Source organism: Globicephala melas, chromosome 7 (assembly GCF_963455315.2).
Source record: "Globicephala melas chromosome 7, mGloMel1.2, whole genome shotgun sequence".
Lineage (NCBI taxonomy): Eukaryota > Metazoa > Chordata > Mammalia > Artiodactyla > Delphinidae > Globicephala > Globicephala melas.
Window position 1 is genome coordinate 73779702 of NC_083320.1, and position 18635 is coordinate 73798336.

An 18635-nucleotide genomic window follows, 5' to 3' on the forward strand; every position below is an offset into this window, starting at 1 on the left:
TAGAATTAGGATTTGCTTTCCACATCTAATTTGTTTCTGGTTTTGTGTTTATCTTAGTTTAGTATTTAGAGTTTATCATCATTAGCAGATTTGTTTATTGACTTGGTTGCTCTCTTCCTTTTTTTAATATATATATATATTTTTTTCCCCATTTCTCTTTTTGTGAGTGTGTATGTGTATGCCTCTTTGTGTGTTTTTGTCTGTATAGCTTTGCTTTTACCATTTGTCCTAGGGTTCTGTCTGTCCATTGTTTTTTTCTTTTTTCATTTTATTACTTTCTAATTTTTTTAATTTTTAATAATTTATTTTTATTTTAATAACTTTATTTTATTTATTTATTTTAATTTTTTCTTCTTTTCTCCCTTTTCTTCCAAGCCATGTGGCTGACAAGGTCTTGGTGCTTCGGCCAGGTGTCAGGCCTGTGCCTCTGAGGAGGGAGAGCCTAGTTCAGGACATTGGTCCAACAGAAACCTACCAGCTCCACATAATATCAAATGGCGAAAGCTCTCCCAGAGATCTCCATCTCGATGATAAGACCCAGGTCCACTCAACAACCAGCAAGCAACAGTGCTGGACACCCTATAACAAACAAAGAGCAAGACAGGAACACGACACCACCCATTAACAGAGAGGCTGCCTAAAGTCATAATAAGGTCAAAGACACCCCAAAACATACCGCTGGACTCGGTCCTTCCACCAGAAAGACAAGATCCAGTCCCCTCCACCAGGAAGCCTACACAAGCCACTGAACCAACCTTAGCCACTGGAGACAGACACCAAAAACAATGGGAACTACGAACCTGCAGGCTGAGAAAAGGAGACCCCAAACACAGTAAGTTAAGCAAAATGAGAAGACAGAGAAACACACAGTAGATGAAGGAGCAAGATAAAAACCCACCAGAACAAACAAATGAAGAGGAAAGAGGCAGTCTACCTGAAAAAGAATTCAGAGTAATGATAGTAAAGATGATCCAAAACTTTGGAAATAAAATAGAGAAAATACAAGAAATGTTTAACAAGGATCTAGAAGAACTAAAGAGCAAACAAAAAATGATGAACAACACAATAAATGAAATTAAAAATTCTCTACAAGGAATCAATAGCAGAATAACTGAGGCAGAAGAACAGGTAAGTGACCTGGAAGATAAAATAGTGAAAAAAACTACTGCAGAGCAGAATAAAGAAAAAAGAATGAAAAGAATTGAGGACAGTCTCAGAGACATCTGGAACAACATTAAATGCACCAACATTCAAATTATAGGGGTCCCCAGAGGAAGAAGAGAAAAAGAAAGGGAGTAAGAAAATATTTGAAGAGATTATAGTTGAAAACTTCCCTAATATGGGAAAGGAAATAGTTAATCAAGTCCAGTAAGCACAGAGAGTCCCATACAGGATAAATCCAAGGAGAAACATGCCAAGACACATATTAATCAAACTATCAAAAATTAAATACAAAGAAAAATTATTAAAAGAAGCAAGGGAAAAACAACAAATAACACACAAGTGAATCCCCATAAGGTTAACAGCTGAACTTTCAGCAGAAACTCTGCAAGCCAAAAGGGAGTGGCAGGACATATTTGAAGTGATGAAATGGAAAAACCTACAACCAAGATTACTCTACCCAGCAAGGATCTCATTCAGATTCGACAGAGAAATTAAAACCTTTACAGACAAGCAAAACTTAAAAGAATTTAGCACCACCAATCCAGCTTTACAACAAATGCTAACGGAACTTCTCTAGGCAGGAACCACAAGAGATGGAAAAGACCTACAATAACAAACGCAAAACAATTAAGAAAATGGGAATATGAACATATATATTAATAAGTACCTTAAATGTAAATGGATTAAATGCTCCAACCAAAAGACATAGACTGGCTGAATGGATACAAAAACAAGACCTGTATATATGCTGTCTACAAGAGACCCACTTCATACCTAGGGACACATACAGACTGAAAGTGAGGGAATGGAAGAAGTTATTCCATACATATGGAAATCAAAAGAAGCTGGAGTAGCAATTCACATATCAGACAAAATAGTCTTTAAAAAAAGGACTATTACAAGAGACAAAGAAGGACACTATATAATGATCAAGGGATCAATCCAAGAAGAAGATATAACAATTGTAAATACTTATGCACCTAACATAGGAGCACCTCAATACATAAGGCAGATGCTAACAGCCATAAAAGGGGAAATTGACAGTAACACAATCATAGTTGGGGACTTTAACACCCCACTTTCACCAATGGACAGATCATCCAAAATGAAAATAAATAAGGAAACACAAGCTTTAAATGATACATTAAATAGGATGGACTTAGTTGATATTTATACGACATTCCTAAAGATGCTATCAGAAAACTACTAGAACTAATAAATGAATTTGGTAAAGTAGCAGGGTCCAAAATTAATTCACAGAAATCTCTTGCATTCCTATACACTAATGATGAAAATCTGAAAGAGAAATTAAAGAAACACTCCCATTGCAACAAAAAGAATAAAATACCTAGGAATAAACCTACCTAAGGGCATAGAAGACCTGTATGCAGAAAACTATAAGACACTGAGGAAAGAAATTAAAGATGACACAAACAGATGGAGAGATATACCATGTTCTTGGATTGGAAGAATCAACTTTGTGAAAATGACTATACTACCCAAAGCAATCTACAGATTCAATGCAATCCCTATCAAACTACCAATGGCATTTTTCACAAAACTAGAACAAAAATTTTCACAATTTGTATGGAAACACAAAAGACTCCGATAGCCAAAGCAATCTTGAGGAAAAAAAAAAAAACGGAGCTGGAGGAATCAGACTCCCGGACTTCAGACTATACTACATAGCTACAGTAATCAAGACAGTATGGTACTGGCACAAAACCAGAAATATAGATCAATGGAACAAGATAGAAAGCCCAGAGATAAACCCACACACATATGGTCACTTTATTTTTGATAAAGGAGGCAAGATTACACAATGGAGAAAAGACAGTCTCTTCAATAAGTGGTGCTGGGAAAACTGGACAGCTACATGTCAAAGAATGAAGTTAGAACACTCCCTAACACCATACACAAAACTAAACTCAAAATGGATTAAAGAGCTAAATGTAAGGCCAGACACTATAAAACTCTTAGAGGAAAACGTAGGCAGAACACTCTATGACATAAATCACAGCAAGATCCTTTTTGACTCACCTCCTAGAGAAATGGAAATAAAAATAAACAAATGGGACCTAATGAAACCTCAAAGCTTTTGCACAGCAAAGGAAACCATAAACAAGATGAAAAGACAACCCTCAGAATGGGAGAAAATATTTCCAAATGAAGCAAATGACAAAGGATTAATCTCCAAAATTTACAAGCAGCTCATGCAGCTCCATATCAAAAAACAAACAGCACAATCCAAAAATGGGCAGAAGACCTAAATAGACATTTCTCCAAAGAAGATATACAGATGTCCAAGAAGCACATGAAAGGATGCTCAACAACACTAATCATTAGAGAAATGCAAATGAAAACTACAATGAGGTATCACCTCACACCGGTCAGCATGGCCATCATCAAAAAATCTACAAACAATAAATGATGGAGAGGCTGTGGAGAAAAGGGAACCCTCTTGCACTGTTGGTGGGAATGTAAATTGATACAGCCACTATGGAGAACAGTATGGAGGTTCCTTAAAGAACTAAAAATAGAATTACCATATGACCCAGCAATCCCACTACTGGGCATATACCCTGAGAAAACCATAATTCAAAAAGAGTCATGTATCACAATTCTCATTGCAGCACTATTTACAGTAGCCAGGACATGGAAGCAACCTAAGTGTCCATGGACAGATGAATGGTTAAAGAAGATGTGGGCACATATATACAAGGGAATATTACTCAGCCACAAAACGGAATGAATTTGAGTTATTTGTAATGAGGTGGATGGACCTAGACTCTGTCATACAGAGTGAAGTAAGTCAGAAAGGGAAAAACAAATACCGTATGCTAACACATATATATGGAAGCTAAAAAAAAAAAGATAAATCTGAAGAACCTAGGGGCAGGACAGGAATAAAGACAGAGACATAGAGAATGGACTTGAGGACACAGGGAGGGGGAAGTGTAAGCTGGGACAAAGTGAGAGAGTGGCATGGACATATATACACTACCAAACGTAAAATAGATAGCTAGTGGGAAGCAGCCGCATAGCACAGGGAGATCAGCTCGGTGCTTTGTGACCACCTAGAGGGGTGGGTTAGGGAGGGTGAGTTAGGGAGGGTGGGAGGGAGCCGCAAGAGGGAGGGGATATGGGGATATATGTATATGTATAGCTGATTCACTTTGTTATAAAGCAGAAACTAACACACCATTGTAATGCAATTATTCTCCAATAAGGATGTTAAAAAAAAAAAGGGATATCAGATACATGGTATGACTGCACCACAGTTCATGCTATCCTCTATTTCATAGCAGACTTGGAAAGTTGATCAAAGCATTTTTTCTAAATTGAGCCCCCTTTAAGTTTTCAGTATTCTTCTCCATACAGGGAGTACTCCTATTTGAGTGAGCTTTACATGAGTAAAATCAAATTCTACCTGGAAGGGGAGGGGGGAGAGAGTGAGAGAGAGAGAGAGAGATGAAGTTTTCTAAATGATATCATAGAGTCTGGTAAGTACTGACATAGCTAATAGAGTAAAATAAGTGAAACCTGATTAATGACAGAAACAGAGCACCGTGGATATGGGTCTTTTAGATTCATGACTACATGCTTAATTTTTATGTCTTCTCTCCTAAATCAAGCCCTTATATATTAACTGCAACGTTCTCCTATCTGGTTTCTTTGAATCAACTCTCTTGCTTCCTATCTATCTCACACATTTTACTAGATTAATCTACCATAAACTCTACTTTCATCATATCACTCCCTTGTTCAAACAATAAATTTTTATCTTCTAATACATCCAAGAACTCTTGTCTATTCATTTTACTTATTAAAATGAAAAGTGCTTTAGTTCAGTAAATTGGGGAAACATTGAGTTTCCCTATTGTTGTATTTCTTAGAGAAGTAATCCCTATGTACATGCATGGAGCAATAGTATTTTATACAAGATCAGCCTGGGAAATCTTGCCATAATGCAGGCATAGACATATATTCATTTTATGGAGCATCTCCTGATCACAGCCAACCTGATAAGGAATAGAATTGCTCAGATTGATAACAAAAATACAACCTAGAATAAAGACTGGAATGATGCTGTTCTTTAGGATCCATATTTTTGTTTGCAGTACTCTGTTCTTAATTCATGAGTTTCCTATTGTAATTATCTAAGCAGATTTAGTTTTGATTTTCTTTATTTTTTCCTATTTTTCTCTGATGCTTTAAGAATGGCTTCCAAAGTTTTATTTATATTTCTAAATTAATGGTTTGTGTAGGGGAATAGGACATAGCAGTGAAAGGAAAAAGTAATCACTCAAAAATGAGTCCATAAATGAATTTCAGAGTAATGTTTGCTGACAAAATTGTGTTGTGATTTTCTTTTCTCCTAGTTTTCCATCCTTAGATAACAATGCCCTATATTTGTTTTTATTGTCTTTACTTTGTCTTTTATAGGGTCTGATAAGCAATTTAAAGTCTGAAAATAAAGATCAACTTTTTGCATTTCCAGGGTGATATTAGGACTTCGTGGTTGTTTGCACAGTTCCACTTAAAGATCACAATCTCAAACACATTGATGAATAAAAATGTCTTCTTTGTGCCTAAGCAACCAAAGTAAACCTGCAAATGCCAAACTGCAGAGTATGCCAAGTAGGGCATCACATAATTCTGGCCTTTAAGTAAAAAAAAATATACGAACACAAGTGCATTTTTCTAACATAGGGAAACATGGAAAGCATTGGAGATGTGAAGGCGATGCAGCGTGATACCATGGACATAGAGAATGGCCTTTGGTACCAAGAATCCTTGGTGCTCAAGTCTGATATGCAGGATCATGTCTCTCAAAGACATCTCCGTTCTAATCCCCAGAACCAGTGAATGTGTCAACTTACATGGAGACAGAGACTTCGCAGATGTGATTAAAGTTAAGGGCCTTAAAATGAGGAGATTATCCTGGATTATGTAAGTGGACTCGATCTAAGCACATGAGTCCTTAAAAATGGAAGAGGGAGAAAGAAGAGCTTTGAAGATGAAGGAAATTGTCCACGAGTCAAGCTTCTAGAACCTGGGAATGATCCTTACTTTACCGACAGCAAGAAAACATGGACCTCAGTCCTCCAATGACAAGAAACTGAATTTTGTCCAGAGCTCCAGTGAGTAGGAAATGGAACCTCCCTTGGAGACTCCAGAAAGGAATACAGCCTGCTGATACCTGGTGAGACCCTTCAAACCTACAACATTGTAAGAGAATACATTTGTGCTGTTTTAAGCTACTGCTTGTGGTAATCTGTTGCTGCAACGATAGAAAACTAATGCACCAAGTAACAAATAACATGAGGAAAGCACATTTAAAGGAGACAATGGGAATAAGCTATACAAGGATTTATACAGCCAGAGACTAGGTTCCTAAAACCCTAGAAGCAGATTCAGCTTACATTCTCTCCTTTTTTTAAATTTTTTAAATTAATTTTTATTGGAGTATAGTTGCTTTACAATGTTGTGTTAGTTTCTACTGTACAGCAAAGTGAATCAGCTATATGTATACATATATCTCCTCTTTTTTAGATTTCCTTCCCATTTAGGTCACCATAGAGCACTGAGTAGAGTTCCCTGAGCTATACAATAGGTTCTCATTAGTTATCTATTATACATAGTATCAATAGTGTATATATGTCAATCTCAATCTCCCAATTCTTCCCACCTCACCCCTTTCCCCTTGATATCCATATGTTTGTTCTCTACGTCTGTGTCTCTATTTCTGCTTTGCAAATAAGATCATCTATACTATTTTTCTAGATTCCACATATATGCATTAATATACGATATTTGCTTTTCTCTTTCTGACTTACTTCACTCTGTATGACAGTCTCTAGGTCCATCCACGTCTCTGCAAATGACCCAATTCCGTTCCTTTTTGTGGCTGAGTAATATTCCATTGTATATATGTACCACATCCTCTTTATCCACTCCTCTGTTGATGGACAGTTAGGTTGCTTCCATGTCCTGGCTATTGCAAATAGTGTTGCAATGAACACTGAGGTGCATGTGTCTTTTGGTTTTTTTAATTTATTTATTTATGTTTGGCTGTGTTGGGTCTTCGTTTCTGTGCGAGAGCTTCTCTAGTTGTGGCAAGTGGGGGTCACTCTTCATCGCGGTGCATGGACCTCTCACTATTGTGGCCTCTCTTGTTGCGGAGCACAGGCTCCGGACGTGCAGGCTCAGTAATTGTGGCTCACGGGCCTAGTTGCTCCATGGCATGTGGGATCTTCCCAAACCAAGACTTGAACCCATGTCCCCTGCATTGGCAGGCAGATTCTCAACCACTGCACCACCAGGGAAGCCCACGTGTCTTTTTGAATTATGGTTTTCTCAGGTTATATGCCCAGTAGTGGGATTGCTGGGTCATATGGTAGTTCTATTTTTAGTTTTTTAAGGAACCTCCATATTGTTCTTCATAATGGCTGTATCAATTCACATTCCCACCAACAGTGCAAGAGGGTTCCCTTTTCCCCACACCCTCTCCAGCATTTACTGTTTGTAGATTTTTTGATGATGGTCATTCTGATGGGTGTGAGGTGATACCTCATTGTAGTTTTGATTTGCATTTCTCCAATAATTAGTGATGTTGGACATCTTTTCATGTGTTTGTTGGCCATCTGTATATCTTCTTTGGAGAAATGTCTCTTTAGGTCTTCCACCCATTTTTTGATTTGTTTGTTTGTTTTTTTGATATTGAGCTGCTTATATATTTTGGAGATTAATCCTTCGTCAGTTGCTTTGCTTGAAAATATTTTCTCCCATTCTAAGGGCTGTTTATTCGTCCTGTATATGGTTTCCTTGGCTGTACAAAAGGTTTTAATTTTAATTAGGTCCCATTTGTTTATTTTTTGAGAAAGTCAATGTCATATGCACTCTCCATGTACTTCTATTGGTGGTTTTCAAATGCAGGCAGCACGACTTCCTGGGATAGTTTCCAAGGGGGTCTTGGGGCTAACAACTATTTTTGTGCACATTCTAAGATATTTGTTTGTATATTGGCATTTTACTGTTTGTAGAAGAGTCGCAATTATAGTTGAATTGTAAGTATTTTAAATGCATAAAAAATTCAATCTTGTCACTAGAACTGATTTCTCCCATAATAATAGAATTTGTGAAGCAAAATTCATAATAAATAATAAAATATTAATCTTTTTCTTGTACACCCATTTTCGAATTCTTTTTCCATTGTTGGCTCAACTGTTTTATGTTTGTGATAGTTTGTCTCACATCTGCTTAGAAGAGCCTCAAAGCCAGTTGTGCAACTTCTACATATTAATGATATTATAGCAAATATTTACATATCTATTAGTAAATATTTAACTCATCCTTGTAGGCCTTGAACTGAAACTCTAGATATATTTAACATTTTCCTCTCATTATAACTAATAGACCTAATCAATTCATTTAAACATATCTGTTGAACTCTTATTGAGCACTTACTAGATGGTATGCATGCAACAGAACACAGAAGACAAAGTATGGAAAGCTCTCATGGTCCATGTGGGGAGTCATGGCAGTCAGCAAATGGGAGGAGGTTCTTGATGAGCCAGAGAACCAGTTAGGATAGGTGATGCTGGTGGGTCGGCAAACCTTCTCCACCAGCTAGTGATATCCCTAGACTTATATGGGGCTAGAAAGTTCTTGAGAAAAGTCTTGGATTCTGATCTCACAACAGGTGACATACTTGTTACCTCAGTTGAATTGGGATGAGGTGCTAACTTGTAGAGGTTTGACTGAAAATCCCTAGGAAAAGTATTTCTTAGAGGGAAAATGATGATTAAACAGAAATTCCAGAGTGACCAGCAGGGCCTGGGAATTAGAGGGGAAGGACATGTGGCTTTTAGGGGACCCATGATGACCCAAACTCCTGCTGAGTAACTTAGCTGTTAGGAGTACAAGATCCAGAACCAGATGGTCTGGGTTCAATCCTCCTTCTGTTACTTGGTAGGTGGGTATCCTTGGGTAAGTTACTTCTGTGTGCTTTAGTTTCCTGAACTGCAAAATGGAATTAATAATAGTATCTATATGAGAGAGCTTATGTAGAGATGAAATGAGTCAATATCTCTAAAGCACTCAGAAAAGTTTCAGATGCGTATTTAACATTCAATAAATGTAGCTATTATTAATATCCTTGGGATGAAGGACTGTGGGGCTTTTCTAAAGGACCAGAGCACAAAGAAAGAGAAGCTGCTATTTTATTTGCAGATGAGAGGCAAGCCCTGGAGAGCCAGTGAGCAGTAGAAGCTTCATTTGGCGGCTTGGCAAATGAGAGGTGAAAGGGACAGTAGGCCCAGTCTGGAATGCACTGGCAGGGTGGTACAGGAACTAGCTCAAAGAAACTGAACAGCAGCTGAGAGCAGTGGTGATGCAGAAGCACAAGCCATCAGTGAACATCAGTGATTCGGGCACAGGGACTGAGGTTGGTGGAATGCTCAACTGCCCTGGGGTTGGTGACAGGCGGTGATCTTGGGAGCAGAGTGACCCAAGAGACTGCTACTAGCAAGGCGTCTAGTAGAAGGCTGTCTGAGCAGGTTTACAGCTAAGATAGCAGTTTTGCCTATCGTGGGAGCACCTGCAGGACTCTCTTCTGCCATGCGGATGCCCACAAAAATTCTAGAAGTAGGAGAAGAACTGTAAAGGGGAGAGGGCAGAGGTTCTGTACTGGGAGGGGAGGAAAGGGCTTTCAAGACAATATGTCTGTGTCTTCCAATACGACCTTAAATGTACCTACAGTTTCATGAGAATTGGGGGACCTTCAGGTTGCACAAACTGCATATTATACAATGTGATAGATCCTCTAACAGAAGACTCAAGTGGGAGCCCAGAGGAGAGAGCAGATTTGGCCTGAACACACTGAAAATGTTCAAGTGCTGAAATGAAGAAATGATTTGGAGAAAAGTTAAAATAAAATGTGCTATGGATAAGAAGGAAATTTAATTAATTTCCTTTTTTGCATTTTACTTACATTAGTAGTTCAACTTAGAATTGTGTATGCCTCGTTTTGGGTGCTATATGATGAAATGATGTTGCATTGACCTTTGACCTCTCATTCTTTACAGATTCTGCTGGTAGCTTCTGTCAATCATTTACATTTATTGTGTATACGTTGTCTATCAGACCTTTTAAAAAACAGTGAGTAGGTGGTTTGCACATCGAACTACCACCTACTCCTTCTTCAGAGAGCAACTTTCCAAATGGTTGTAGCACACAGGAAGAAAATGTCACAAATCACCTGTGAAGGTAATATAAATATATATGCAGGTCACTGCAATGCAGCAAACTCCACACACAATAATCAAAGGGCACGTGTGGTTTATGCATGCTTTGTGTGTGTGTGTGTGTGTGTTTGTGTACGTGTGTATGTGGTTTTACACTTGGCCTCTACTCCCATGATATAAAACATTGCCAAAAGAACTTGTAGTCCTAGTAGTTTTAATATTTAGTGTTCACGTACAAAAGCTACATTTCTGAATTCATTAGTCAATGGCATAGACATAAAATCCAATGTTGAAGTCAGATTTAACAAAATTCACTTCACATTTTGCCACAATAATTGGTCAGAGTCTCTGAGTTGGAAAGAACTCAGATGTCAAATACTTCAAGCTTTCTCCCAATGCACAAAACCTTTCTACATCATCCCTGAGAGATTGGATCTAGAATCTGTCTGCCACTTCCAACGTCACTGACATTTCTTTAGTATTCTTCTCTAGTTCCTATTTTTCTTCCAGTCTCCCAAATAACATGTACCCAGAGTTATCTACTTTCTCATCTCTTTTCATTCCTTTTCCCCTTCCGTCCCACTGCCCTTTCTTCTTTATCTTCCTGTCCTATAGTCGTCAAGTAGTAACTATAAATATGACTTCTAATACATAATTCTGTTCTGATTCTCAGACCTCAGCCATAAATTTTCACCTGCTTGATAGGTCTTTTCAGTTACAATGTCTCACTAGAACCAAAAGTGAACATGACTTAGCTCTTGGGTTCCCTATTTTGGTTTGTGGCAATACACTACTATGGGTTCAAAACCCCAGGTATATCTAATTTTTTCCTTTCCCTGACTCCCTATATCCAAATTAGTAGAGAGGAAAGAATGAACGGGGAACTGAAAGAATTTTGTCTTGGTTTTAGCCTCACCAATTAACAGCTTCAGTGAATTCACTGAACAATTCATTTAATTGCTTTTAAGTTTCAATTTATCTAACAGATGAGCTGACTGGAATAGATAATTTCCAAAGTTCTTCCCAGTTCTGTCATTCTGTTTCTATGTATGATTCCAAATCCCATCAATTCTTTTGCATCAATTTTTGCTGCATCAATCTCCCCTTCTTTATTTTTACCTTCATCCCTACTGATCCCATCCGCATTGCCTCATCTAGATTTTTATGTCTTCAATGGACTTTCCTCCTTTAGCTATTTCTTTAACTTATCTTTCCAGTACATTGTTTAAGTAATTACCAGCGTAATTTTCCTCAAACATAATTACGGTGATGACATGATTCGTTCACTCACCTGCAATGACTCGCTATGTCCTAAGATTAAAATTCAAACCCATGGTCTGACTACAAACTAAAGCTTCATTTCTCTCCATTCTCACTTATGCAACATTCATCTACAATTCTAGAGGGCACTTGAACTACTTGATCTTCCCATACATATCTTTCATTTTTCTAGGCCATGCTCCTTCGTTCAATTTCTTTCCTCTGCTTCAAATTCTTTTTATTTCCATTTCTCTATTTCCACATCCTTTTCATTACTTAACTTCAAAAGAAAAGACTTCCACTAAGTCTTCTATATAAACTGGGCAAGAAAAGCTAAGTATTATCACAAACATCCAAATCTTAGTGGCTTCATGCTAACACCCACATTCCATTGGCCAGAAGTTAAATGATAGAGGGACTGAAAAATACAGTCTCTCGTGTGCCCAGAAAGAAAAGGAAAGGAAAGGAAATGAGTTTAATTATTAAACACACTAGTCTTTGAACTTTCTTTTTTCCCTCCCTCAAAAAAGCCAGAAATAAGTTCTCTCTTTTGAAAACATTCATATTAATTTATGCAAAAATTCTATAACTCCATTATAATGTAATTGTTGAGAGTCAATATTTCCAGACATTCATTCAATTTGACCATATTTTCAAATGAATTCTCTTATGCTTGAATATCATGATATTCTCATATATTTAAAAATTTCCTCCATGTGTGTTTGTACACATCCCTCTTCATCTCCGAATTTGTTATATTCTTCATCTTATTTTCTTGTTTGTATTTGTCAGGTGTTTATTTATTTTATGTTTATATTTTCCAAAGACTAAGATCTTGGATTCGGTTTTGTGTTTTGCCTCTCAGTCTTTTTGGTAATTGCTCTTACCTTTGTTTTCTGTTTCTTTCTTATGTATTAGGAGTTCTTTTTCACTTTATTTCTAACTTCTTAAGTTTTTAATTTGTTTTAATGTAAATAAAATGATTTAAGTTTAATAATTGCTTCTGACTAGAGCATTGTTCCATCCACTAACTATACTACAATGGTACTTGCTACATATTTTACATTGGGTAAATGATTTCATAGTTCCAAGTTTCACTTTCTGTGAATGCAAATAGGAATAAAATATTACTTACCTTTTGGTTTGTTATGAGAATCACATGAGCTAAGGCATGGAATGCACTTAGCAGAGTCCCTATCACATTTAAGTACTCAGTAAATGTTAGCTCTCATTGGTTTTATGATTTTTGGTGTTTTCTAGTCTATAGGGCTCATTTATGCTCCTTCTTTGAGTCAATTTGTATTAGGGAGTGAGTTTTAAAATTTTTATGTTGTTGGAGTACTTTGTGTAAACTTAAAAAAATAATTTACAATATTTTCATTGTGTTTTGAGAGTGTATTCTGAATAATTTCTGCTTTGGAGAACTTATTTCCATTCTCTTCATGTCCTAGGCTATTGCCACTTTAAAAATAAGAACTTGTTTATTTTCTGTCTTAAAGGAGTGAATTTTAATATACATCAAATTCTCTTGGTTCTTATTTATTTTTATTCAACTACTTTGGCATGAATTGATGTGATGTATCAAAGTCTCCTACCATAATGATGATTTAATTAAAAATTATTATATGGGTTTTTGTCCTTTGTATTTTGGTTCTTTGTTATTTGGCCCATACATTTGATAATGAATATGACTGCATTCAGATTGCTTCTTTTATAAAGACACTATAATCCTCTTTGAATTGTTAATAATTTTTATTTTGAATTCTACTTTGGCTGATATGAATATTGCCACTTCTGTTGTCATTCTCTTTGCATTTTACCCATATAGCTTAGCCTATCCTTTATTTATAACCTTTCCAAGTAATCTTGTTTTAAGTTTGTCTCTTGTAAACAGCATATTGTTGAATGTTGTTTTCTACTCTAATCTGAGAGTCTTTGCCTTTTAATTGGGGAGTTCAAAACATTTACATACATTGTCATAGCTGGTATGTTTGGTCTTACTTCTGTCATTTTGTTTTATAGATTCTATTTTCTGTGCCTCCTTGCCATTTTCTATGCTTCCTCTCTTGATATTTGGACCATATTTTGTTTGCTTTTGTCTTTGAAAGAGATTTAAAAGAGAGAACTTCTGTTTTAAATTCTACCAATTATGTCTTTATCTTATACACATTTAAATCAATATTACTCCAATTATGATACTGAAGAACAAAATAATACCTTTGGTCCCATCTCCAGATACTATGTTTTTACTTTTCCTATCTCCCTAGGCCAACTTATACTTTATGACATAAGCTCGTCTCTTTTCTTTTGTTTCCAATAAAACTTTTTAATGAAAAGTTGAAAAAGGTTTTATCAAATATACTTCTGGCACATCGACAATTATAACATTTTTCCTGATAAGCATTTTCTCACTTTGTGACACTGGAGGAAATTAAGAGAGGTGATGTATCAAAGCTACGTGTATTCAAGTTAAGAACTAGATTGCTGAACTCTGTCAGTAAACTCCAGCTATGCTGTCCTGACTTCCGTTCCCAGACACACAAACCCTTTCTCCACCATTGCGTCTTTAACCATGGCTTCCCCTGTTCCTTCACATCTCCCTTAAATGTCATCTCTTCAGAAAGCCCTTTTAAAACTAAACAAACAAAAGTATATCTCAACACTCCATTATTAGCTTTCTTAGCTCTCTATTTTCCTTCATAGCATCTATTATAATGTTATCATATGTTAACTCATTGCTTGCTTGTTCCATATCTGTGACCTTGATTAGACTGTAAACTCCATAAGGACAAGAGCCAAGTATATTTTATTTACCATGGTATACCCTAACCCTAGAAGAGTACCTGATATTGTGGATCTTTAGGAAATGTTTGTTGAATGAATGAATGAATGAACTGAGGGTAAAGTGTGGCAGTGTAAGAGACTTTTATGTCCTTTTTAATTTTTCTCAACAAGGTCCCTGCTTAAGCTGAATAACAAACTCTTGCTCCCATCTAATACAGTACTTAAGCACCCTGAACTATGTAATCCTCATCTCCAAGAATTTCTTGGAAACTAGATAGTTCACAAAAACATTTTAGCTCTGGGTTTAAGAGCTCTCATGCTATCTATGCCCATCAATTCCTGCCAGGCATAAACTGCATCATTCTGTATCCATGACTGCTGTGGATCTGCCATGCCCTGGAGATGTCCTCAGGGTACCAACACATTTGTGAAATACTGAGGTCTCTTCCACTGCTGTGCTGGATGTTAACATAGTAATACCAGAGTTCTCATTTTGCAGAACACTACTATGATCTTCACTGCAATGATAAGAATGTATGGGTCTTCTACCCCATGACAAGCTTTGTCATGGGCTCAGCAGCAATGTTAATGGTCCCCCCAAATACCTCAGGTCCTTTATGAAAAAATTTCCTATCTTTGCTTATATGATTAGCTCATGTGTCATTCAGTGAGGTTGAGTGAGGAACAGACACCATTCTGACTTCTCCACTTATCATCTCTACTGTCTATGGACTAAATGTAGCAAAATACTGTCCTTCAGTTACAAGAAGATCAGCTACAATCAGTCATCCTCCCTTATTTACTAATTTTGCTCAGACATGAAGTTTAGGCTTAAGATAAGGTCTTTAGTACATATAAAAGAGAGAAGGGTCAATTAAGTATCACAGTTCAACGTTAATGTAACTTATCCTAGGTCTTCTTTGAAAAGATTCTTTTATCCTCACCTGAGAAGCAGCTTTATTCTAAGATTTGGCTAAAAGAAAAACAAAAACTTTGTAATTTGTGACAGTGGATGAGTTTCTAATGAAGAAAGTATTAGGCAACAAACTAAAATCACCAAATTTTTAGACTACTGTCTGAAGACCAGTCTTTGGCATCTTCTGAATCTACTTTGAAACCTACAATATACCAGCTAGAGAGAGGTTTTTAATACTCACTGGTCCAGGGGCTCAGATAACTATAGCCAAACTTGGATGGTGGCAAGGAGAATAAAGGGAATAGAAGTATCTCCTGAATTTATTTCATTCTCTGTTTTCACTCTTCCTCAGCAGGGACACATATCTTCCCTTATACTAGAAACCTTATGGTGGAAATTTGTACTTCTATAGAGGGATTTGTGTAAAGAAAGCCCTGGACTTATTTCTACCTTCCCCCTAGGAACAAGGCAAGTTGCAGTTCTCCTACCTATGCTAAATAATCATAGACATAGCTGCCACTTACACATGGAGTAATTCTTTTATACTGGCAAAACAGTCTCCTCCAGCAAAGTGTTGTGATGTACTGTGGGATCCAGGATTTCCCTTTAGGGCATGGAGAATTTTGTAGGAATGAAGGGCAATTTTAGCATCTTTTTCTAGAAAAAAGTTCCTTACCTGTTTGTTGGGCATGATGAGTAGCACCTGGAAAGTGCTTCATTTCCTTTTCTGAAGGAAGAAGCAAATGGGACGACCAATAGAAGAGAGGTGATGAAAAAAGGACATATAGGTGGCCTTCTTTGAAAGAACAGGCCCATTGAAGGGTAAATAAGTTGTGTCATTGTAGTTACTAAACACCATCCATAATGAAGAGAATTAACAGGGAAATAATTAGGGAAATTCCCACAAAATAAGATAATGTAGACCTGAAACTGTAGAGAACATCTGGTCAAACTTTCATTTTGCAGATGAAGGAACAGAGTCCCAGAAAGGAGAACTGCAAGTCGCATAATTAGTTATTGGCAGAACCAACACCAGATGAAGACTTCATGACTCCTTGTGCAGTCCTTTTCTTCCTGAAACCTGGACAAATCAAAATCACACACTAAGTATGCATGTCTCTAAGCAATTGTGATTATTATATTTTAATTGTTTACTCTTGGGTTTTTGTCTTCTCCATTAAACTGTCTGCACCTACAGGGTAGGACTGTAAAAACATTGCTTCTTGGACATAGCACAATGTCTGATACATACAGAACATAGTAAATGCTTATTATATGTGGCAATGAATGAATAAGCAATTGACAGATGAATGGATAAAGAAGATGTGGCACATATATACAATGGAATATTACCCAGCCATAAAAAGAAACGAAATTGAGTTATTTGTAGTGAGGTAGATGGACATAGAGACTGTCATACAGAGTGAAGTAAGTCAGAAAGAGAAAATAAATACCATATGCTAACACATATATATGGAATCTAAAAACAAAAATGGTTCTATAGAACCTAGGGGCAGGACAGGAATAAAGATGCAGACATAGAGAATGGACTTGAGGACACGGAGAGGGGGAAGGGTAAGCTGAGACGAAGTGAGAGAGTGGCACTGACATATATACACTACCAAATGTAAAATAGATAGCTAGTGGGAAGCAGCCGCATAGCACAGGGAGATCAGCTCGGTGCTTTGTGACCACCTAGAGGGGTGGGGTAGGGAAGGTGGGAGGGAGATGCAAGAGGGAGGAGATATGGGGATATATGTATATGTATAGCTGATTCTCTTTGTTATACAGCAGAAACTAACACACCATTGTAAAGCAATTATACTCCAATAAAGATGTTAAAAAATAAAAATAAACAAAAATAAACAAAAAATATGGTTCTTTACAATTGAACTGATAATCTCTTTTTTGTATGTGCAAGTTTCAAAGTTTTCTTGCAGATTTGTTCCTTTTCAAATGGAAAATAACTCTAAAGAGTAACAATAAATGCAGCCAAGTCTGCGTGTTGCATAGGTAGATTTATGTGATATTTCTTTGTGGCATTGACGTCCCAATATCTCCTCATATATTTGGGACTCACCCTCTCTGGAGCAGGAAAGGGAGCTCTGTTTGATTTATAGCTAAGCTTTCCAATATAGTCTTTAAGTATTCTCACACAATTTCTCTCATCTCATTCTGAATGTAGTGATGGTTCATTTAGCAACCTATAAGGATAGAATCTGAGAGTCGGAAGGTTCTAGGATAAACCCAAGGAAGCTCAGTTTTTAATTCTCTTAAGAAAGTTGCTAATTCTGATGCAAATCACCATCTTTTATTTCCCCCAAAGAAAAAGATTGCAACTATGGTAAAGGGTAAATATTCTTTTCCATTTGGGGCCAGATAAAATCCAAGACCTTTTTAAGGTGGCTTATGTGGCCTTTTAAGAATTGCCTAGAGTGTGTCATGGAAGGACACATCATTGTTTGGGAATGAGAGGTGCCTCATACTGGGTATGAGGTTCAGTAAGGAATACTCTGGGCTTTCAAGAGTCCTTGAAGTTTAACCTGGCTTTTTTTCTCCTTTCATTATACTTATCATTGCTTACATGAACTAGAGATGCTTTACATCATGGCACAGGTTTTTAGTTCAGTGCCTGCCCTTTCCTAACTTCTGGGTCTGTAAATAAGATATCCTTCTACAAGCTGTTTGGTTTTATAAACTGTTGTATAATCGTTTAGGAGGACAAAAAGATTTAGTTCAGACACTGCTCAGCACTATATATATACGTGTGTGTGTGTGTGTGTGTGTGTGTGTGTGTGTGTGTGTATTTGGCTTACGTTAATATTTTGAACAGACAAGGATTCTAACTCAAGTTAAAAAGGTTTTGCACTTTAGTTAGCATCTTTATCATTTTAGAAAGATGGTAAGATTGCATTTATGCAATATTAACTTCATTAGGGTTAGATAGGGAAATTTCTTTTCCTTGGGGAAATACTTTCTTTTGCATTGTCAAAATAAATAACTGAGGTTTTGTGGTCCTGTAAGAAGCTGACTTGAGCCCACATTTTTGCACAGTATTGTACGTTGGTAGTTAAGATTCCTATTTCAGAGTAGAAGTGAAATTCTATGCCAGATTACTTTAAAGGTAATAAAAGATCCAGAATTTGTGGTGCCATTAACTTTTGTCATTTGTGTTCCTCTTTAAGAAAAATGATACAAATTTAAAGATATGAAATTCCGGTGGCCCTTCCAATGCCCCTGCCCACACTTAGTGTAACATATGG